Source organism: Nicotiana attenuata, unplaced genomic scaffold (assembly GCF_001879085.1).
Source record: "Nicotiana attenuata strain UT unplaced genomic scaffold, NIATTr2, whole genome shotgun sequence".
NCBI lineage: Eukaryota > Viridiplantae > Streptophyta > Magnoliopsida > Solanales > Solanaceae > Nicotiana > Nicotiana attenuata.
In genome coordinates this window covers 9,430-35,300 of record NW_017671306.1, presented here as the reverse complement: position 1 = coordinate 35,300, position 25,871 = coordinate 9,430, and positions in this window count along the sequence as shown.

The following is a 25,871-nucleotide window of genomic DNA, read 5'->3' as shown; positions in this document are numbered from 1 at the left end:
CCAAGAAGCATGTCATGTTTATTTGAAGCTTGCATGCACCCCCAGATAAGTCCTTCTCTTCCCCCCGAAAAGGACGCTTCTCTTTAAATTCATCTTCTTGCTTACTTTTTCCTTGAATCCCTTTCGGTCTAACGCTGATTCCGAAACTATTACAAAGAAAAGGTGGCAGGACTGGCTTTACAGGGCTCTCCCTAACAAAAGCTAAAGAAAAGTACCCAGCCTCAGTAGGTGTATCAAGCCAATCCCGACTGGCCATGATGGCGGATGCTTTAAAATCAAAGTTTATTGAAAGAGACAAAGAAAGTCGAGGACAAAGGTCTTAAAGGCAGAATAAAGCGAAAGAGTCGAGGCCCCACACGGGCGAGTCATCATGAAATCCCAAAAGTCAAGCCTTTCGGTTTAAGAAGAGATTCATCTTCAAAACCAGCAAGCAGCAGAGGTTCTCAATAGAAGCTGGGCCAAAGTCAAGCAATTGAGACGATCAAGGCCACAAAACCAACCACCGTTTCAAACTAACCAATTGTTCTTTGTTTGAAAAGTTGAAACAGGTGTAATCCAAAGCAACCATGCAAGAAGCAGGTGTAATCAAAAGAAAATGCGCAAGAGCTAGAAGCAGCCTCGCAACAATAATCAACTCGAAAGGAAGTTTCCGCAAAAAATCTTTCCTGCATCTTTACTAAAAAAAAAAAAGAAACCAAAATCATGGTAGCATAGGGCCCATTTTCCTAGATATCCCGGCATAACCCGCGGACCTCCCTGGAATAACCCAAGGACCTTTTTCTTTTATCCCGGCATAACCCGTGGACCTCCCTGGCATAACCCAAGGACCTTTTTCTTTTATCCCGGCATAACCCGTGGACCTCCCTGGCATAACCCAAGGAGCCTTTTTCTTTAATCCCGGCATAACCCGTGGACCTCCTCGGCATAACCCGAGGACCTTTTTCTTTTCCGGAACAACCCGGTCATTCTCCAGCATAACCTGGTAACCCCCCCCCCCTAGTTCATTCCCAAGGATACACAATCCTGATTTTATTGCTTAGATATGTATCACAAATAACTCACGAAATTTTTCCTAGTGAAAACTGAGGCAGAAAAATTTCGTTCGTTTGTTTGTTTTGGTGTCTGAGCAGGTTTGACCTCGAGGCATAGGATCCGAGGTAGCTGAAAGAATGAGCCTCCACCCAGAATAAACAAAGGAAGAAAAGAACAAAAAGAAGTGAATTCAAAATGCTGAAGCGGACAAAGATGCGGACTGCTCAAAACCTGACTGAAGTCACAAGCTCGGCCTGTACCGCTTTGATCCCATGCTGAAGAAAGAAACAACACCTACAACTTGCGAGCATCAAGATTCAGATCGAAGTCCACAGCAAAATCAGCTAAGACTCAAGATCAAGCTTCAAGAGAATTATAGATAGGAATCGTGTAACTCATAGTTGATAGGCATAGCTAGCTTAGCTTTGATTTTCCTTTTTGGTGGAATAAGGAGGTCAGCAAGCAGTAGCAGCAGCAACAACAGTGAAATCACAGCTCCTGGTAGTCCCAGCTACCAAAACTTCCAGAACTACACTGACCTGATTCCTTTATAGCCAAGGATATGTAGGCAACCTTTGAAGCAGGGTTCGGTCAGACGGTTTTCAAAAATGCTTCTCATGGAGTGCCAAGCAGGCAAAAATCTCTCATGTTTGCTCATTTTTCTTTGCCCGAAAACCCTTCGTGTCTCCGAGCAAAGAGGGGCAGCTGTGAGCACGTGATTTTTACCTCGCTTGAAATATTCCTATAGAATTCTTAAAATTAGGATTTATCTTTTATTATTTGGATTTTAGGGAATTAATTGTATGATTTTGTGTTTGTTTGCATTGATATAATTCATAAAAAAATACAAAAATAGCACATTTGCATTTAGGACCCAATTTAATACTTTTCTTAGGTTTATTAGTTAATTGACATTGCAAAAATAAGAGAAAATCACAAAAATAGTCCTTTTGCATTTTTACATAGTTCTCTTTTTAAATTAGGATTTAGCTAATTTTAGATAAAATAATTAGTTTAGTTTTGTATTTAAATCAGGTTTTTATTTTAATTTTGTTTTCAACAAAATCTGAAAATAAAAAAGAGGAAAAAGAAAAGAAAAATGAAAAGAAAAGAAGAGGTCTTAATAAGAGATCCCATTTTTTGGACCCAGCCAACCCACCAAACACCCGGTCTCAACCCAGCCCAAAATTACCCATGCCCGGTCCAGCCTCAGGGCCTCTCAAAACGACCCCGTTTTCCCCCTTCTAATCCTGACCGTTAGATCTCATTAATCCAACGGTCCGGAACTGACGAGGTTGTTTAATATAAAAGTGTCTTAATAGACCCCCCTACCCCTCAATCATCTCTCAGAACCTCTTAATGCACGTCGGCGTAACACCACCACCCCTCCGCTGTCCGCCTCCGCCGCCGGCCGGAAATCGCCTCCGTCACCGGCGATTCTCCAAATGACCCCAAATTTACACCCCGTGTTCCTCTCCTTCTCCCCTTTCCATATCCACCTCCAGTTCCTTTCAAATATCGCCCCAAACCCCTCGAATATCCAAAACCCTAAACGCCCTCACCGCCGCACACGGCGGCGCCACCCCCAAACCTCCCCAAAATTATACCCCATAGCCTTTTCAACCTCCTCTTCCCAAACCCCAAATCAAAACCCCTCAAATTCAATTGGAACTTTTCAAATTTTAAATCTAGGGTTGGGATAAAACTGAAATGAATTTTCCAAGGATTACCAGTGTCGATTTGAGTTCCCAAATAAGGTTATGTGCTTGTTCTTGGCAAGAACAAGCATATAACATTATTTGGGACTCGATTCAAGGACAGTCAACTAGAAGACCTAAATCAGTAAGGTTTCTTTCTCATTTGATTTTTTATTTCACATGTGATATTTCCTCCCTGATCAATTGTTCTTCATGTTAATTGATTTAGAATTCTTAGGGTTTTAATTGATTTTGTTCCGTTGATTCTGTTTTGTTTTAGTTTTTATTTTTGGTTTAATTTTTGTTCTGTTGATTTTGTTTTGATTTTTCTGTTGTTTTGAATTTGTGTTTGGTTTCGATTGAATAATCCGTGATTGTTGCTGTTAATTTGACTTTAGTTTCAATTTTGTTTGATTGCCGTTAATTGTTAGTTCACTGATTGTTAGATTAAATTTCCATGATTAGTTAGATTGTTTAATTAGTTCAATTTTTAGGATTTGTTTGGTTATAGCTATTTGATTCCAGCCCCTGGATAATTAACCATGGTTATTTGACCGGGGTACAAAGGGGCTGGTTTTAGTTTAACTAGGTTAGTAATTCAGAGTCAAATTAAGGGCAATATAGGTAATTCAATAAAAGAAATCCTGCAAGTAGCTAAAATAGAAACCACTAGAACCTTCTAGATGGGGTCCTAATTCGAATTTCAAGAAATTAAGTAGTGTAACTTGGGCAACAAGCCAATAAGTAAAGGACTAACTAGCTAAAATCTGGAATTAAAAGAGGGACTTAGGGTGTAAATGAAAATCTGAAGGTTGCCCTAGGCTTTGCCTATAAAAAGGCATACCCCCTTTGCATTGTGGGAGAGGTTGAAGTTTGGAGGTCTTAAAGTTTAGAGGTTTAAAAAATCTGAAAAGTTTTGAGAGGGGAAAATCTGAGAAAGTTTTAAAAGTTTTGGAGAGGTTTTAGATATGAAAATTTCAAAAAGGTTTTGAGAGAGTTAGAAGTCTGAAAAATTCAAAGTTCATAGAATCTGAAAATTCGAAATTCAAATCCAAAAAAAAAAAATTTTAAAGTGTGAGAGGTTCTGAATTCCAGTAGTAGAAGTTCCAGAAATCCTTGGAGTTATTTCAAATTTCAGTTTGCTCATTCAAGCCTTGATTAAGTGTTTTGCTGTTGCTTTTGATCTGAAACCACTTCCTGGTTGTTTGGTACCAATCCCTGAGTTTAAAAGTGGGTTGAGCTGCTGTTAATTGTTGTTTACTGCTGCTGATCCTTCATCTTCTTACTTTCAACACATTTCCAGGTACACACCTCTCAAAATCCCCTATGTACTGCTGAAATGCTTATTTGAAGAAGGAAATAAGAAGATTAGAAGATCTATTATGTTTTACATGTCTGCGTGTGCACTGGAATTACTGTTCCATTCAATAACTCCCTGTATTTGTATGATGATTGCTATCATTTGCCCTTTGGAAGCATTGTAATTGAAACTGGACATTTTATTGTTTGCACACAGACTACTGTATACAGCATATAGGTTATTGTAATTGAAGCAGGACTTTATATGAATTTGAGTAGATCTATTAGCCTATTAGTTCTAAATTGAGAATCTGCTATGGTTTAGCCTGTGACTTGAGTATTTGAAATCATTTGAAGGAATTGAAAACTTGTAATTCATTAAGCTTAGGCCGTTAATAGCTACAGGTGATCTATTTTCCTTCAACATCAGTAGTCAATGAGTTTCATATCTGCTTGTGAGAGATCTGTTAGTTTATTAGGTTCACATGAATAAAATGCTTCAATTCTATTTGTATGTGAAATTGTATCTCAACGTCCATCATTAGTTTTCCTCTTAAAATCCAGTTCATGTTTTATGTGCATCAGAAGTTAAGTCATGATATTAGTTTATAATTTGAATCATTGTTAAATTAGTAAAGCTAGTTTAGTCTGGTTTGATTAATGCCCAGACCGTTGGGCCACAAAGAATTGGGCTTAATTTGGCCCAGTTATACAATAACTACCAGAACATCACCAGGCCCCCTTTAAACTAATTAACTCATATGGGTCTATGCGGTTTGGGCTTAAGTCCCAATTTCGTGGCCCTCTCGCTGGGCCTGCTCGGAAGCCCATTTGGGGGCAGCTCCTTATAAAACTGGTCAAAATTGCCTCACTCCTGGGCTAATTTCGAAGCCCAATAGACTGAAGGCCTAATTCCCATTTAAAGTCATTAGTTTAATTTTATAGCACGAGCTTGGGCCTTCCAAGTCAAGTAGCGAATTTGAATTAAGTGGTCTGCAATCATGGAGACCCGCTTGTTTGAGTTTGGACTTGATCTTGAGGCTCGAGTTTGCTTGAACGCCTTAAATGATAATTAATTCATAATAGTAATATTAATTAGACTTTAGAGACAATCAATAATAAAAAATAATAGTTCATTTTAGGATGATCCTTAAAATAATTTGAGGTGTGCCGCGCCAAATAAAATCACAAATTGCGTGTCCCTCTTTAATTACTTCATTAAAAATATTTAGAACTCGGGACGTGCCATTTAGCAAATTTTCATGGCCTCCCGCAAAGTTAATAACGCGTTAGCCACTTTAGGCGCGTTCTTTAATAAATCTACCTTCTTAAACTCGGGTGTGCATTTCATGTGACCCAAATCCAAATCCTAAAACGTTGAATAAAATGTGTTTCGGATTGCGGGTGCATTTCATGTGACGCGATCCAAAAATACGTTTTAGACGACGTTCAAATCTTCCTTTAAAATTCATAAAAAAGCGGTAAATAATTTTAATTGCACTATAGGATAAACATGTTTTAAAATCAGATATTAGGCCAATTATAATAGTTTAAGCGACCGTGCTAGAACCACGGGATCCGGGGGTGCCTAACACCTTCCCTCGAGTCAACAGAATTCCTTATTCAGAATTTCTGATTCGCAGACTTCATTCGGAAAGTCAAAATTTCCTCGATTTGGGATTCAAGATAAACCGGTGACTTGGGACACCAAAAGCCAAACCTATCCCAAGTGGCGACTCTGAATAAATAAATAATCCCAATTCGAATAATGTCACTTAAATTGGAAAAACTCCTTTATATACTATCCTTCGGGGTGGTGTGTAAAAAGGAGGTGTGACAGCAGCTAATTCCAAATCATGAACAGGGTAATTCTTCTCATGGGGCTTCAACTGGCGCGAAGCATAAGCAATCGCTCTACCTTCCTGCATCAAAACACACCTAATGCCGACCCGAGAAGCATCACAATATACGGTATAAGAACCTGAAGCTGATGGTAGAACTAACACTGGAGCTGTGGTCAAGGCAGTCTTGAGCTTCTGAAAGCTCGCCTCACACTAGTCCGACCACCTGAAAGGAGCACCCTTTTGGGTCAATTTGGTCAAGGGTGATGCAATAGATGAAAATCCCTAAACGAACCGACGCTAATAACCCGCCGAACCGAGAAATCTACGAATCTCTATGGCTGAGGACGGTCTGGGCCAACTCTCAACCGCCTCTATCTTCTTCGGATCAACCTGAATACCCTCACTGGACACCACGTGCCCCAAGAACGCCACTGAACTGAGCCAAAACTCACACTTGGAGAATTTAGCATAAAGTTTCTCCTCCCTCAACCACTACAATACCACTCTCAAATGCTCGGCGTGCTCCTCCTAGCTACGAGAGTACACCAGGATATCATCAATGAATACAATAACGAACAAGTTGAGAGAAGGCTGGAACACGCTGTTCATCAAATGCATGAACGCTGCTGGGGCATTGGTCAACCCAAAAGACATCACGAGGAATTCATAATGGCCATAACAGGTCCTGAAAGTTGTCTTAGGAATGACCGAGTCCCTAATCTTCAACTGATGATAGCTAGACCGCAGATCGATCTTGGAGAATACCATCGCTCCCTGTAGCTGGTCAAATAGATCATCTATACGAGGATAGTTATTCTTGTCCATGACCTTATTCAATTGCCTATAATCAATACACATCCTCATGGAACCATCCTTCTTCTTTCAAATAGAACCGGTGCACCCCACAGTGACACACTAGGCCGAATAAACCCCTTATCAAGGAGTTCCTGAAGTTGCTCCTTCAATTCCTTCAACTCCGCTGGTGCCATACGATACGGTGGAATAAAAATGGGCTGAGTGCCCCGCACCAAATCAACACCAAAGTCAATATCCCTGTCAGGCGGCATAGCTGGCAGGTCTACAGGAATCACATCCGAAAAATCACGTACTACTGGAATGAAATCAATGGCAGGATTCTCTATACTAACATCCCTCACAAAAGCCAAATAGGATAAACAACCCTTCTCAACCATACGCTGAGCCTTCAAGTATGAAATCACTCTACTGGGAACATAGTCCAATGAACCTCGCCACTCAATGCGTGGCAACCCCGGCGTAGCCAACGTCATAGTCTTAGCGTGACAGTCCAGAATAGCATGACACAGAGACAACCAATCCATGCCCAAAATCACATAAAAATCAACCATACTAAGCAGTAACAGATCCACTCTAGTCTCTAGTACCCCAATAGTCACTACACATGACCAATATACACGGTCCACAATAATAGTATCGCCCACAGGAGTAGATACATGAACAAATGAAACAAGAGACTCACGGGGCATATCCAAATAATGAGCAAAATATGACGGCACATATGAAAAAGTGAAACCAGGATCAAATAATACAGAGGCATCCCTATGGCAAATTGAGAAAATACCTATGATCACAGTATCTGAAGCAATAACATCTGGTCTGGCAGGGAGTGCATCGAAACGGGCCTGACCGCCACCAGATCGGCCTCCCCCTCTAGGGCGACCCCTAGCTGACTGACCTCCACCACGAGCTGGCTGGGCCGGTGGGGAAGTAACTAGTGCTGAAGTCGATGGCTGACTCCTCTGCTGAGGCGGACCCCCATGATGAGAACACTGCCTCCACATATGCCCAAACTCCCCACACTCAAAATAACCCCCTGGTGCTGGTGACGGGGACTGAAGGGATCCCCTAGCACCAGGATAACTGGTAGAAGAACCTGGCATGGAGGAGCCCTGAACTGATGGAGCACGAGACGAACTCTAGGCTGGGAGGGCACTAAGTGATGAATGGCCCTGATGAGAACTGTGAGATCCATGGCCCGATGATGCACCACGGTGAACTGGGCGAGCTGACTGAGCATGTCCAAATAGACGGCCTCTACCGTGCTAAAACTGACACCCATGAGGAGCACCACTGAATCCACCCTGACCACGAGGCCTCTTGGCCCCCCACTCAACCCTCTCCTGACCACGAACCATCTCAATATGTCCAAAAAAGTCGACGACCTTATTAAAAGTAGCACCAGACACTCTCTCTCTGGTCAAAAGCAGTCGCAGCTGAAAAGTGAGGCCATCTATAAACCTCTCGATCCTCTACCTGTCTGAGGGAACCAACCAGATAGCATGACGGGCCAACTCTGAGAATCGCATCTCATACTACGTCAAAAACATATCACCCTGACAAAGCTGCTCAAACTGCCTGTGCAGCTCCTCTCTGCAGGACAGAGGTATGAACTTCTCCAGAAAGATGACGGAGAACTGCTGCCAAGAAAGGGGTGCAGCGCCGATCGGCCTACGCCTCTCGTAAGCTTCCCACCAACTGAATACAGCCCAGAGAACTGGAAGGTAGTGAATGAGACCCCACTGGTCTTCAAAATGCCTGATGTACGGAGTATCCTCTGACACTTATCCAAGAAACCCTGAGCATCCTCACCCTCTGCACCAGTGAAAGATGGAGGCTGGAGTCTCCCAAAACTCTCCAATCTACGCTGGTTATCCTCAGGCATAGCAGGAACCACATTGTTCTGAGCAGCTGCAACCGGATGGGCTGGTGGTGCCCCCAGTGTCTGAAGCCCCTGAACAACCTGCTCCGGTGTGCGGGCGGCGGGAGTCTGAGTGCATCCCCTGGCCTGAGAAGTAGCTGCGGCCGTAAAAACAGAGACCACTTGAGCAAGGCCAATACACACTGATAAAATCTGAGTTAGGGCCTCCTGAAGGCCAGGAATCACAATAGGAACAGGTGGTGCCTGAGCTAGTCCCGCTGGAGCATCTGCGACTTGGACCTGGTCTGGAGCAACTGGAGGGTCTATAGGTACTGTCCCGGCTGCTGCGCGGGCTGCACCTCTACCCCTACCACGGCATCGGCCTCTCGTGGCCCTGTTTGGTGGCACTGGTGGTTGTCCGTCCTGCCCGGTAGTGTGTGTCCTCACCATCTGTGAGGGAGTTGAATAACAGAAGTTTAGTTACCAATATCAACAGATTCGCACGATAAGAATTCAAGAATGTGGAGTTTCCTAAAGGTTCTGCAGCCTCTCGCAGATAAGTACAGACGTCTCCGTACCGATCCGCAAGACTCTACTAAACCTGCTCATGACTTGTGAGACCTATGTAACCTAGGCTCTGATACCAACTTGTCACGACCCAAACTAACCCTGTCGTGATGGCGCCTATCGTGGTTCAAGGCAAGCCGACACACTACCAAAATGAATCGATATTTTTCATTTCAAAGATAGTTTCAAAGCTATTTAATATAAAACCTTCATAAGGATTTCAAATCAAAACAAAAGTGCGGAAAAGAAAAAGCTCAAAATTGGGTTTCACTAGTCATGAGCATCTACTACAATTTGTCTAACAATATCGAGACTAACATAGTCTGGAAAATAACTAAATACAACTAAAGGAAAATATGAGGGAGAAGAGCAAGGCTGCGATCGCCAAGCAGATACCTTGCTATCTCCGAGAAAATCTGCAATTGGAATAGTCAACAGCCGCTATCGTGTCCAGATACGCCTGGATATGCACACAAGGAGCAAGGAGTAACGTGAGTACGCCAACTCAGTAAGTAATAACAGTAAATAAAAACTGAGAAGTAGTGACGAGCAATAATGCAAGTAAAGTTCATATCACAAAAACTCAGTGAAATACGGCTTGCTTTTAAAACTAGAGTTTGAATCAAATTAGCCCGTTTAAATCCAGTTCCAGTAAAATCATTTAGATACATCTTTCAACAGTTTTCAAACAAAGGCTCAATGCAAAGGTGAGAAAAAATGATGAAATCATAATTAGCCCCTCGGGCAACCTTCACTCATATACAGCCCCCCGGGCAAACCTTACAATCACTCGTATACAGCCCCTCGGGCAAACCTCACCATCACTCATGCCTCTCGTTCACTCAGCACTCGCACACAGTAGGTACCTGCGCTCACTGGGGTGTGTACAGACTCCATAGGGGCTCCTTCAGCCCAAGTGCTATATCAAGCCAAATCATGGCATAAATCAATGAGGCCCTCGGCCTATATCAAACGTGATGCGGTGTGCAGCCCGATCCCACAAATATCCTCACAAATCAGACCATCGGCCTCACTCAGTCATAAACCTCTCCAGCCTCTCAAGCTCTCAGAAAAACAAAGTATTCAGCCCAAATAACATTTATATGATGCAACAAAACAGAGTAATAGAGACTGGGTTATGCAGTAAATAAGTATAAACATGACTGAGTATAGATTTCAAATCGGAAACAATGAGAGGATAGCAAGAAAAGACCTCTAAGGGTCCAAACAACACTAACATAAGGCCTAAACTTGGCGTCCAGCCTGATTTACAGAAATTCTTTCTAAAACACATAGGAATCATATAGTTTCAACAAAATATTCAACTTTACAATTAATACAGGACAGACCAAGTCACAATCCCCAACGGTGCACGGCCACACGCACGTCACCTAGCATGTGTGTCACCTCAAAATAGTCACATGACACAAAATCCGGAGTTTCATACCCTCAGGACTAGATTTACAATCGTTACTTACCTCAAACCGATCAAATCTCTATTGCGCGATGCTCTTGCCCCTCGACTCGACCTCCAAATGCTCCGAATCTATTCACAACCAGTACAATACCATTAATATACGCTATTGGAATGAATTTCACAAGAAAAACTATCAAATTAGCCCCCCAAACCCGAAATTAGCTCAAACCCGGCACCCCGGGCCCACGTCTTGGAATCTGACAAAAATTAAAAAACTTGAAAGTCCATTCTCTCACGAGTCTAACCATACCAAATTTACTCAAATCGGATAACAAAATCCCATTCAAAACCCCAAAAATCCAACTCAAGAATTCTTCCTCGTTTTCCCCAATTTTCCACCCCAAATCATAAATTAGAGGATGAAATTAAAGGCATAATCATGGAATTTGACCAAAATTAGATAGAAATCACTTACCCCAAACACCCACGCAAGAATCTCTCCAAAAATCGCCTTCAACCGAGCTCCCACTTCAATTTTATGATATGAACTCGAAACCCTCGTTTCGAATCTTTTAAGTCTTCCCAGATATACCTTCATCGCGATCGCGGAACAATCCTCGCGATCGCGAAGCACAGTGTCACGACCCAACTTTCCCTCCGTTTGGGTATCGTGATGGCACCTAGTCTTAGGGACTAGGTAAGCCTAACTCATACCGAGATACCACAGTAATAATTGAAATTTAACAGTCTTGGAGCAGAAATCTCTACAAAATTTAAAACTCCCAAAACCCGGTAGTACAAGTCATAAGCTCTACAGAGTTTCGCTATAACTTCTAAATACAACTGTATGGAAATAAGTACAACAGTGTGAATACAAAATAGGAAGGTGACTCCGACGCCTGCGAGCGCAGCAGCAGGTTTACCTTGAGTCTCCTCAACAATGATCCGCACAACTACTAACAATCAATACCTGGAGCTGCACAAAAAAATGTGCAGAAGAGTAGCATGAGCACACCACAGTGATGCCCAGTAAGTATCAAGACTAACCTCGGTAGAGTAGTGACGAGGAATAGTCAAGACACCTACTGGTCCGATAAACTGTAAAAATATAAGCATAGGAACAACAGGACATGATGTATATATAAAGGCTACACGATATGGCTAACAATACAAAAATCACAATAAGAAAGGAAGACGGCAAGTGATATCGAAACACCATAATAATGACATAGAAGAGCGAGCAAAAACATAAACCCAATTTCTAAATCACAAATGCAATAAAGGCATGTAATAACTCAGAGGCTACGACAGTTTTCACATCAGGTCTTGGCAGACAACTCCACAAAGTATCGGGCCTCGAACAAATTACAGCTTACGGGTCTCAATACCTGAACCCTAACACTCGGTATCTTGTGCCCTCATCACACCTCATGATCATGCTGACCACTCACTTGCTAACTAGAGCCACTCTCGCATATATGTCAAGCAAACGAGGGTGTACACCTATAATTAACAATATCAGGGGAAACTTCTTAATCAATGGAATGTTTAACTACGTGTATACTTGTGCAAGTGTTCTAACATAGATCATACCAGCTAAAAACGTAAGGCATTTTCTCACAACTTTCACGAGGTAAAGCTCATACAGGTAAACGTACCATAACACAATGTCAACAACAAGAATGCCCCCAGGCCATCATAAAGCATCACAATCAACCCCTGACACAGCCCACCTTGTCTCGCCACGTGTGCAATAATAACATAATAAGTGCTCGCCTTGTCTCGCAACACGTGCATCATAATGTTCCCACCTTGTCTCGCCACATGCGCAACCCACATATAAGCATATATATATCCCGCCTTGTCACGCCGCATGTGCAATATATTAATAGTAATAATAGCGCGGCAGAAACCTCGTGCAACCCATAACAACAATCGCACGGCAGAAACCTCGTGCACCCACACAACCAGTACAACAACAACAATGACAGTAATGACAAGTACAACGAGTGAATCCACTCCAGAACTTTAAATCACAGGGAAACGGTAGAACCAGTTCACAAGGAATAACCACAGTAAGGAATGAAAGGCATAAAGGGAACAGTTCAACAAAGGGGAAACTAACATGTAGTAACGATCCCACAATATACAAGTCAATAACAAGGAAATCAACACGAGTCCAGTAGTCCCAAATAAAGGCAGTCAACAAAAGATATAGGTTATCTGAACTCCTTTTAAGGTTGGAAAGTTACGAGGATATTCAACAATTCAATTAAGGAAAAATGATCTTAGCTTCACTTAAGACTAGACAATTATAGGAGGGATGATAATAAATCTCAAATAACACAGGCAGTTGTGAAAAGATAGCATGACAATAGGAGAGGCGAAATTCTTCAGTTAAATCAAATAGGATGTCAGTTAGGCAATAAGAGGGAATCATAAAGCAATTAATTCCAATTAAGCATGTAGAGGCGAAACTAATAAGCAGGAATTCAGTCATATCAAGAGTAACTTCATACATAGTGAATATAAGAACCTAAGAACCCTAAAAGGCCAACTTCCCACAAATAAATCCGAGTACGCACTCGTCACCTCGCGTACACGAACTACAACCAACATAGAAGACTCAAATCCTTAGGGGAAGTCTCCCACGCAAGGTTAGGCAAGATACTTACCTCAAAGACGACAAACCGATACTCTAAAATGCACTTCTCGAGTGAAAAGACCTCCGGACGGCTCAAATCCAACCAAAATATCTTCAAGGCACAAATAAAACACATAAGAAACTATTCCGAATCATAATGTCTCAATCTTTAAAAAAATCTAAAAATCGGTCCAAAAGTCGACCCCCGAACCCGCACCTCGGAACCCGACAAATTTAACAAAAATCCGAATACCCATTCCAATATGAGTTAAACCATACAAAATTTATCAAATTTCGATACCATTTGGTCCCTCAAATCATGATTTTTCATTTTAGGAATTTTCTTCAAAAACCAACATTTTTCCTCAACCCAAACACAAATTAAAAGATAAAAATGAAGATTAAATCATGGAATACGTTAGATTCTAGGTGAAGAACACTTACCCAATCTATTTTCTTGAAAACCCTCAAAAGAAGCTCCCAAATCCGAAGTTTAAAACTCAAAAATATGAAGAAATGGCCAAACCCTCGACTTATATGATTCTGCCAGGACTTCCGCATCTGCGGTCAAGGAACCGCATATGCGGGACCGCATTTGCGAGAGATATACCGCATCTGCGAACTTTGGCTCATTGGCCTGGGACCGCATCTATGGATATACAGCCGCACAAGCGGCGCCGCACAAGCGAAAGAGAAATCGCAGGAGCGAGTTTTCATCGCACGTGCGATAGCTGGACCGCAGAAGCGGCCTTCGCACCTGCGTGCCAGCTTTCGCAGAAGCGAGCCAGCTCCCAAGCCTTCATGACCGCAGAAGCGGACAGGTTCACACAGAAGCGGAGCCGCACCTACGCTCCAAGGTTGTAGGTGCAAAAACACCAGAAATCAGACATGCTCAAAATCATGCAAAACATCCGGAACTCGTCCGGAACTCGTCCGGAACACACCCGACGCCCCCGGGACCCCGTCTAAACACACGAACAAGTTCTATAACCTAAAACGGACTCACTCAAAGTCTCAAATCATATCAAACAACACCGGAAATGCAAATCGCGCCATGAATCGAACTATGAACTTTCAAATCTTCCAACTTTGAAAATTCGTGCCGAAACCAATCAAATCAACCTAGAATGATGCCAAATTTTGCAGACAAGTCCAAAATGATATAATGGAGATGCTCCAACTCTCGGAATTGCATTCCGACCCCGATATCACAAAAGTCAAATATGGGTCAAACTCCTCCATTTTCCAAACTTCAACTTTTCCAACTTTCGCCGAAATACCTCAAATTACCCTACGGACCTCCAAATCTGAATCCGGACGCGTGCCTAAGTCCAAAATCACCATACGAAGCTGTTGAGATCACCCAAAACCCATTCCGGTGGCGTTTACTCAAAAGTTCAATTCCGGTCAAATTCTCGCCGCTTAAGCTTCCAAAACTAGATTCTTTCTTCCAATTCAACTCCGAATCATCCGGTAACTCAATTCGACCATGCACGCAAGTCGATACACATAATATGAAGTTGTTCAAGACCTTACGCCATAGAACAGAGCATAAATTCTCAAAACGACCGGTCGGGTCATTACACACAGTTATGCTGCCCCACAAACTACCTCTACGCGAATGCGGAATCTCCCACGCGAACGCGATGCTACTCCCCGCTGAGCTCCGCAATCGTGAACCGCCTCACGCGTTCGCGATGAAGAAGACTCTTGACCTCAGTTCCTACCCTTTTTCCTCTTCGCGAAAGCGGCATAGCCCATGCGTTTGTGTATCACTGCCCCTAAAGCTACGGGATCGCGCTACCCCACTCGCGAACGCGTAGGGAAAATTTCCATCAGCAACTAACTTAGCCTACGCGATCGCGGACCTGACCACGCGATCGCGTATAAGGAAACCAGATGAGCAGAAACCGGAAACTTCAGCTATTTCCCCAACTCAAAACCAAGTCCGTTAACCACTCAAAACTCACCCGAGGCCCCCGGGACCTCAACCAAACATGCCATCAAGTCCCAAAATATCATACAAACTTAGTCGCACCTTCGAATCACTCAAAACAACGTCGAAACATCAAATTACCCTCGGATTCAAGCCTAAGAACTTCTAAACTTCCAAATTCCGCAAACGACGCCGAAACCTACCAAACCTCGTCCGAATGACCTCAAATTTTACACACACGTCACAAATGACACTACGAACCTACTCCAACTTCTGAAATTCCATTTTGACCCCGATATCAAATTTTCCACTGCCGACCAAAATCGCCAAATTTTCAATTTTCACCAATTCAAGCCTAATTCGACCACGGATCTCCAAATCACATTCCGGACGCGCTCCTAAGTCCGAAATCACCTGACAGAGCTAACCGAACCATAAAAATCCAAATCCGATATCGTTTACGCATAAGTCAACATCCTATTGACTTTTCCAACTTAAGCTTGTAAATAGGAGACTAAGCATCTCATCCACTCCGAAACCACTCCGGACTCGAACCAACCAACACGATACGATTAAAATACAGATGAAGAACACAAAAGAAAGCATAAATGCGAAAAACGGGGCTATAACTCTCGAAACAACCGGTCGGGTCGTTACATTAGTATTTTTTATTCTTTCATTTTCTTGACGTTTAAAAATAATTTAAGTGTAAGAATTTATTTAAAATAACATGTTTATATTTTTGAAGTTCTAAATATTAAATTTTTCTACGTAATCCAAATAAGGAAGAATGTAATATATAAAATTAGTTGATTTTGTAGTCCTAAATATTAGGAAAATAATTAATTCAATATTCCTATATATTAGGAAAATAATTAAATGAGCACATATTAGGAAAATAACTGGATTACTATTTTATCCAATATAAACTCTATTTTTAGAGGGTAAAAAAGGCGAACGACATTCCACTAAGGGCCTTCGTGCTTTTAATATAATATAGATATAGATTAAGGATACTACTTAAAGGAGTTTCTTATTTCTTTTCTTCTAGTCATTTTTTTTAATGCTACGGCGTTATTTTTTCAAAAGGTAATACGAAAAAAAAAGGTAATGTATTTGTATTTACTATTTTATCCATTATAAAGTGCACTAACGGAGGGTAAAAAAGCGAATGGCATATTGTTAATGGCTTTCGTGCTTTTAATATAGTGTGTGTGTGTGTGTGTATGTATGTATGTTGCGTGTGTGTGTGTGTGTGTATATATATATATAGATAGATAGATAGATAGATAGATAGATAGATAGATTGACAATGCCATATTAAGTTAATTTTTTATGAAACTTTTTCCATTGATGTTATTGTATTTGCCAGTATAATAAATTACTATTAATGAATGTCTAAACACCATTACCTCCAAAAAAAAAAAGTTACCTTCAATTCAAGCTGGCCAATATAGTCATCCTCACAATGTTGAAGAATATTCACACAGAAAATAAAGGGCTTTAACATAAAAAATGTTACAACATAAAAGAACTAATATAGGGGAGACAGAACATCAAAAGACACATATATATATCTAGATGGATAGAGTATAGAAGCATTGGATGAGAAAGAGAGATAGAATACACACAATCATCCCAATGTTTTATTGATTGTCCAATTAAGCACCTTAACTGTCACGACCCAAACTCTCTCTCTGTGAATCGTCGTGACGGCACCTAGTCTCTACGACTAGGTAAGCCTAATATTGCGTAAAAACAAATGAAAACACAAGGATAACAGCTAACCGATATAATTTAATAAACAGAAACGGTGCCACTCGGCATATACAGTAATCATCTTTCCCAAAACCCGGAATATCATGAGTCACAAACTACAGAAAATAACAATAGTATCTCTACACTCCAGAGTCTAACAAAAGAAAATTTACAGAAGAGGTTTGAACATAGGGAAGAATAGAAAGGGACTCTGAGGTCTGCGGGCGCGGCAGATATACCTTAAGTCTCTCAAAGTTGTCCCGGCTCAAAAGGAACGAGGCTGGTAAGAAGTACCTAGATCTGCACACGAAAAACATGTGCAGAAAAGGGCATGGAGAACACAACAACGGTACCCAGTAAGTGCCAAGCCTAACCTCGGTCGAGTAGTGACGAGATTAGGTCAGGACCCTACTGGTATAAATATAACGAAATAGACAAAAGAATATCACAGTAAAGTAAATACAGGAATCTAACAGGAATAGAATTTAATGGAAGCTAACAGCGTAAAACACAGGAATAGCAACAGGGGGATCTCCCGGGATACCGTCCCGTAGTCCTAAAATAAATATGCATTGATGGGGATCTCCCAGGATACCGTCCCATAGTCCCAAAGTAAATATGGAGTATAGGAGGATCTCCCGGAATTCCGTTCCGCGGTCCCAAAATAAATATGCAGTAAAGGGGATCTCCCGGAATAACGTTCTGTAGTCCTAAAGTAAATATACAGCTCAACCAAACAGAAATAACAGTTACAGCAAGAAAACACAATTTAGGCTAAGTCCGAGTCAAGGAAGAACATGAAATTCCACTTAAAACATGCTGCACAGAGTTCAGATAGGCATTCAAAGCAGTTAAGACAGTTAAGGCACATAGGCATGCTTTCTTAAACTAAACAGGATAGTTACATAGTTGGTGTTGCTCAATTAAAAAAATAGATATTTGCTTAATGAAAATGGGGTTTTTCAATAAATAGCCCGTGTAAGAACTCATCACCTCACATACACGACGCTCACATCAAACAGTACCAAAATCCTAGGGGAGTTCCCCCACACAAGGTTAGGCAAGCCACTTACCTCGAACCAAGCTCAAATTAATCCGAAATCATGCTCTTGCCACGAGTATCAAACTCCGAGTGGCCCAAATCTAATCAAATCAATTACATAACGTAAATATAGCTACAAGCAACTAGTTTAGCTAATGAAATCAAAGCTAAGGCAAGAAAATAGAAAAACGCCCAAAAATCCTCTCTGGGCCCACGTCTCAAAATTGGTTAAACATCACAAATTATGAACACCCATTCACTCACGAGTCCAACCATACCCAATTTACTCAAATCTGATACCCAAATATCGATCAAACCCCCAAAATTCGGCCTAAGAACTTTTCTCAATTTTTCACCCCAAATACGAAACTAAATGATGAAATTAAGCATAGCTAAGTGGGATATAATCAAAAAGGAGCTAGGAATCATTACCCACAAACTTCCTCTGAAAATCTCTCCAAATTTCGCATTCTACCGAGCTCTCAATCAAATTTTTGAGTTATGAACTCAAACCCTCATTTTTTAAACTTAAAATCTGCCCAGTTACGCCCTTCATCGCGAACGCGACCACCACCTTGCGTTCGTGTAGAACAAAAGTCCACTGCTCATTTTTCCCTCTTTCGCGAATGCGAGTTTCCTCTCGCGAACGCGTGTCTTCAGCTGACAGGGCCTTCGCGAACGTGACCCCTTGTTCGCGAACGCGAAGAGCAAATTCCTGAGGTCCCTGATAACTAGGGATTCTAGCTTATTTTACACTCGTTTTTGCTTAAGTTTTGGATTAAAAGTGTATACAAGTAATCCCAAAAGCTAACATGTTATGCTTGTTTGCAGTGTTTGGTCAAAAAGAGACAAGGAAGTCAAAAATCAGCTCAAAAAGGAGTGAAACCTGCACAAGTGCAAAGCTGAGTCAACTGAGCGCTACAGCGGAAAATCAACCGCAGACGCGGAGGGTCCACCGCTGAGGCGGTCTTGATCTCGCGGTCCGCCGTGGCAAGGTTCAGAGAGATGTACTCTTGGGATTGCAAGTCACCACTGACCGCGGTGCTTTTATGCGGCAGCGGTGCCTCTACCGCGACAGCGGAGCATTTACCGCGGTCCGTTGTAGCAAGATTCAGAGAGATGCAAATTTGGGCTTTACAAGTCACCGCTGACCGCGGTGATTTTCCGCGGCAGCGGTGGATCCAGTGCGGCCGCGGTGCATTTACCGCCCTCGGCGGAGGAGAGACTTACAGAGCCAAAATTGAAGCTAAAATTAGAAGACCGCAGTCCGCGGTGGATTTTATGCGGCCGCGGTAGCCTCACCGCCGCAGCGGTCCATTTCCGCTGTCAGCGGTACCTCCGTAGGGGCATTTTTGTCCGGAAAATTTAGCTGTGTGTAAATACTTCTTTTTCAGATTTTTAGGTCATCTGTTGTTTAGCGGACCACGTGAACCGCCTACTTTTGCCTTTTTGAGTAATTTTAGAGCTAGTTTAACAATTAATCTTAGACTTTTATCTTGTAATTTATTTTTATGGGTTATTATTCATCTCAATCTTTGATTTCTTCAGTCATTATGAGTAGCTAGACCCATTAGCTAGGGTTGTGGCTCAACCCTAGTGTGGGTATTTAATGGGTCTTCTATTTTAGGGCTTTAATGTTTATGGGTGAATGATATTTGACCTGATTTGTGCTTTTAATATTGAATTGGTGGTTGCAAACACTAATTTGTGCCTTTTTTACTTAGGCTCTTCTTGAGAAAGAGAGCCCAAGTTTAGGAAATTCGGGCCAACAAGGAATTGGGGTGCATTCTATCTCATTCAAGAGATTGATAGCCCGAATTAAAGGGTTAAACCTAGAGATAGTAATACCCGACTTGAGCCAATTTTGCTTGCACAATATGAACACCCAATTGGACTTGAGAAAGCCAATTAGGCAAAGTCACTCAAACTACCGAGAGGTATAGAGTGAGTAGTTTCGTGCATTGGCTATATCACGATCCGAACTATAACAATTTTGCCCTAAGTTTTAGATCCCGTTAGGTACTGATCTAGGAGTAAGTCACTTCCCTGGTGCCTTTCCATCAATTAAGAAAACCTTACAAAAATATCATACTTAGTCTAATTACTTGCATCATTAGTGTAAAAATAGAATAGTGAACAAACAAGAATGATTGGAAGTGCAATAAAAACATAGCACATTGCTAGATTAGATAGGAATCCAGTTCCAAACCTTTCTTAGCTCTCTGTGGATTCGATCCCGACTTATCAGGTAAAAAGCTACATCGACCGCTCTTGCCACTCTGTAGCGGTGTAGGGTTGGCCTCGATCAGTCCCCAGCTGCTCCATTTTCTCTACGTGAATGCGATGCCATTCACGCGTTCGCGATAGACTGAAGCCCAAACCTTCGCGAACACGTCCCCTTATTCGCGAACGTGAAGAGAATTTTCTTCTTCCGCCCAAACTCTTCTTCACGAACGCGGGATTCTCTTCGCGAACGCGAAGAACAAATCTCTGTAAACAAAACCAGCAAAAATCTGCTACTTCTAAGTTCAAAAATGACCCGTTGCGCATCCAAAACACACACGAGGCCCCCGGACCTCAACCAAACATACCAACCAATTCTAAAACACCATACGAACATAGTCGAGCCCTCAAATCACATCAAACAACGCTAAATTCACGAATCACCCTCCAATCCAAACTTTAAAAGCTTGAAACTTCAAAATTCTACAACCGATGCCGAAACCAACCAAACCACGTTCGATTGACCCCAAATTTTGCACACAAGTCATATTCAACACTACGGACCTACTCCCAACTTCCGGAATCGAATTCCGACCCCGATATCAAACTTTCCACTACCGGCCCGAAACTCCAAAAATTCAACTTTTGCCATTTCAAGCCTAAATGAGATACGGACCTCGAAAACACAATCCGAACATGCCCCTAAGCCCAAAATCACCCATCGGAGCTAACGGAATCGATAGAATTCCATTCCGGAGCCGTCTTCACACTGTTCTGACTACCGTCCAAATTCTAAGACTTAAGCTATCATTTAGGGACTAAGCGTCCCAAAATACTCTGAAACTCAAAACGAACCCTCCCAGCAAATCACAATAGCAGAAATAGATACGGGGGATGCAGTTAATAGGGGATCGGGGCTCTAACTCTCAAAATAATCGGTCGGGTCGTTACATCCTCCCCCTCTTAAAACAATCGTTCGTCCTCGAACGAGTATAAAGACATACCTGAAGCAGTGAAAAGATGAGGATAACGGCTACGCATGTCCTACTCGGTCTCCCAAGTCGCCTCCTTGACCGGCTGACCCCGCCACTGAACCTTTACTGATGCAATGTTCTTTGACCTCAGCTTTCGAACCTGCCTGTCCAATATAGCCACTAGCTCCTAAACATAAGATAGATCCTTGTCCAACTGGACTGAGCTGAAATCCAACACGTGAGACAGATCACCGTGATACCTCCGGAGCATCGAAACATGAAATACCGGATGAACTCCTGCTAGGCTGGGAGGTAAGGCAAGCTCATAAGCAACCTCCCCAACACGCCGCAACACCTCAAAGGGACCAATAAACCTTGGGCTTAACTTGCCCCTCTTTCCAAATCTCATAACACCCTTCATAGGCAAAACCCGAAGCAAGACCTACTCTCCAACCATAAATGCAACATCGCGAACCTTCCGATCCGCATAAATCTTCTGTCTGGACTGGGCTGTGCGAAGTCTATCCTAAATCAGCTTCACCTTCTCTAAGGCATCCTGAACCAAGTCCGTACCCAATAATCTGGCCTTATAATCGCTTCTAACTCGACACTACACCAAGGTAGGAAGAGCGGGTCGCAATAGCTTTTACCCGAATAGTGGTCGGGATCGATTTCCACAGGGAGCTAGTAGTGGAGTTGGATTTTCTGTCTAGTCTAGAGATGCGTTTGTGCTCCTAATGTCACTTCAAACATTCTTGGTTTTTGATTTTTTTTAACTACTATAATAAAACTAATGATTAACGCTAAATTATGCTACTAGAATATTGCAAAGTTGTATCTAATGGGAAGGAAGGCACTAGGGTCGTGGCATTACCTAGGTGGCTAATTGACGGGTAGATGTTACTAAAGATAGATTGACATATTTGGAGCTTATGCTATAACCGTTGCACAATTGTACCCACTCTCACACCTCTCGGTAGAGAGAGTGATTTTGCCCAATTGACTCTCTCGAGACCAATTAGGTAGGCCAATTAGATCAAGCAACTAGGGTTCAAGTAGGGTGATTACTCTCTCGAGATTTAACCCGTTAATTGGGACTATCATTTCTCATGAGTCCATCCCAATTCCTTGTTGGGTCAATTTTGGGGTCATAACCTCTCTTTCCCAAGAAGAGTCAAACCCACAAAACTTGAATCAGTGTTTGCAACCACCAATTCTTAAATAAAAACATAAAATCAATCCAAATAGCAAACACCCATAATCAATCTAACCCTAGATGGCAACACCCATCAATTAACCACACTAGGGTTGAGCCACAACCCTAGCTAATGGGTTTAGCTACTCATGCTAGATACAGAAATTGAAGAAATAGATGAAGAACTAAGCATATTAATTGATTACTAAGAAGAAACTACAATAATTTATCGTTAATGAAGAGCAAAAGTGCCGAAAATGACTACAAAAGTGAGTCTCACGAGCGCATCCCAGTTCTGGAATATAACAGATGACCTAAAAATGGTAAAATATCCTATCTATACTAGGCTGGAAAAACTGGACAAAAATACCCCTACGGGGTCAGTGCGGGCCGCGCAAAAAGGACCGCGGCCGCACTGGCTCTTGGACTTCTCATTTCTGCTTCTCTGAAGTTGGGGACCGCGGACCGCGTGGAAGTGCACCGCGGCCGCGGTGGAAGTTAGCGCGGCCGCACAAAAACGAGCACGGGCCGCATTGCTTGGAATTGGCAAAATGTGAACTCTCTGAATCTCTGCTCCGCGGACCGCACAAAAGAGTAGCGCGGCCACGGAGCCTGACTGCGAACCGCGTGAATCGTACCGCGCCCGCGTTGCCTCCAGCTTGAAAATGCCAAACCTCTGAACCTCCTAGTGCGGCCGCATTCACTTTTGCGCGGTCCGCACTAGGTTCTCTTTTCCTCAATTTACTTAGTCTTTGACACTTGAGCAGGTTTCACTCCTTTTTGAGCCGATCTTTGACATTCGTCGCTTTGTTGATCAAACCTGCAATCAAGCACAACTTGTGAGCATTTTGGGACTATTTTGTAGCGATTTATAACCAAAGCATAGGCAAGTAGGGGCATAAAACATGTTAAAATCCCGACTTATCAACTCCCCCAAACTTAAACCTTTGCTTGTCCTTAAGCAAACAAAATAAGACCCACCCCTTAAAGGACAATCCAAGTAATTCCAGTTATCCTAAAGTAACGTCAACAAGCATCAATTGGGACTAACAATTGCCCTCAACACAAATGGATCATTAACAACATTTAAACCTTGAAAACTGTGGATCAAGTGTGACACAAGAGCATCAAGGATTGACTCATTACATCAAAGAACTCTCTCAATTACTTTAGTCGCTGTGGGACCCCTTTTAGAGTAATAGCACACAAACCGAGGTTAATGGGAGTTCGCTCGTCTCTCTCAAGGAAATGTCACAAGTCCGGCTCTAAGTACCATATGCTTGACCCTCATGTAAGTATCCACTAATGCGAGCGTCATCCAACTCAAGATTATATAGGGCTTTTGTGGAGTCAATGTAAAGGCTTTTGGGTAAGGGTAGGATATGTTTTTGTTCAAGTGGGTTCAACCTTCCCTTAAGCACTTCTTTTGATTTATTTGGCACAATTCACTTGACTCTTTGAGTCATTTTACCTCTTCCAAGAGGTTAGAGAGACACATTGTCACTCTTTCTTATGCAATTCAAAATATTTCTAGGGGCTTAGAATATACAACGGGGGGGGAGGGGTGAATATGTACAAAAATGTAACTTTATATACAGACCAAAGAGAGAATAAAAAGTACGATAAAAGTACTGAATGTAAAGTTATATATATACCCAATAGAAAATCAACCAAAAACATAAACTGAGTCAACTAATATATACAATCATCCAGATAATCAACAAAAAAAGTAGGGCGCACCCCCACGAATAAAAGCAGGCATTGTCCCCAATGCCAACTATCAAAATAAGCATCAAAAATTCATAAGAAAGGATATAGGAGCTCCCTAAGCCTGGTCCGTCTGCATGGGATCATCAGTGGTCCCCAAGTCCTCAGTATGTGCGGGATCCTCAGACTGGTTCCCGGTCTCCTGCTGCTCAGCTGCTGGGACTGGGGCCTGTTCCTGGACCGGCTGGATGTCAAGTGCATCATGTGGCAAACTGGAGGAGGCCTCCTGTGGGGCTGCCACCTCAATAACTGCATCAGTTGTACTGGGGAGCTTCCTCTTCTTCCTTGGCTTCCTGGGTGCCTACTCCTGCTGTGGCTCTGCTACTGGTGCTACTGGGGCTGGGTCCCCGAATAGCAAGTCTAGAGGCATCTGGTCTGCCAATAGCTTGTCCACATCTGTCCTGAGCTATTTCACAGACTCCTTGGAAGCCCGTGATCTCCTCATCTTCTTGTGCTCCTTGGCAAGCTCTTTCAGAGCCTTGCCATGTGACACCACTGCTGTAGACAAGGTAGCCTGTGTCTTCATAATATTTTCCTGGTTCTCCAGGAGCTTCTTCAAAGTGTCCTCAATAGACTGAGGAATCTGAGCTGGCTGAGGTGCTGACTGGGTCTCAATGGTGGAAGACAATGTAGACAACTTGGATGTCGCAGCTGACATCCAGTTGTTCAAACTGGCCAATGTCTGGCTCAATTGATGGGCAGTGATGGGATACCTCCGGGAAGATGGAACCCCCGGGGCAGCTGAAGTACTGGGACTAGCAGCAGAGGAAGGTCCTGGAGGCAAGTCCTCAACTGTAGTGGCAGCAGGCATAGTGGGAGGCTCGGTAGAAGGCTCTACCGCAACTGGCTCCTCAAACTGGCCAGTTGGGGTAGAGGCAGGTGGCTGGTAGCTCTTGTGTTTAGGGTTGTCCGGACCCTGCATACTGTACCAAGAGTAAGGAGCCACAGGCTTGGTCTTGACATCATATCTCTTCTTCTCCACCTCCAGGTCCCGGAAATATATTGAAAGGGTGTTGGGAAAAGGGTAATTTCGGTCATGCTCTTGCCCCACAACAGAAATCACACGGGACATCACATTGCCCACATTGATAGGGTACCCGGCCATAATAGATGCAATAAGAACAGCCTGGGTAAGTGGAATAGTCTGATCGTGGGTAGAAGGGTCAAGCCGACTGCACACAAAAGTCAACCACCCTCGAGCCTCAAAGTTGAAGCTCTTCCGGTATATTTTTCTCCCTGCCTGCAACCACCCTGGAACAGTACCTGGGATTGCCAAGTACTGGGCCAACCAAGGACGGACTTCCTCACCCATCCCTAACTTGGCCAGATATAGAGACTCATCTTCATCCCTGAACCCCAAATACTCATTCAGAGAATTTCCATCAAACAACACCGTTTTGTCTCTAACTTTGGTCACCTTAGTATCCTTGACGATATGGGCTACATTAATGTAGAATTCCCTGACCATGTGCTCATTTGCATCAATGCACTTCTCCATGAAAAACTCCCAGCCCACTCTAGTTCTAAACTGCCTCTGCATATTAGGGTTGTGGGGTAAGAGGTCATTGTCAATAAAGTTCCTCTCCGGTATCAATTTCCTCACCGGCCACCACTCCCTAAACTTGTGGTAAGCCACTTGGCTTACGAATCTATCTTCCCACTCTTCGGCTTTTCTAGTTCGTGCAATTCCCCCAATCTGAGGCTCACCTCCCTCATCGCCGCCTGCACTCTCCCCAGATAATGAAGCTGTGGGGGAGGTGGAGTAGTTCCCACTACCTGCTGCTGACTCGTCAGATGAA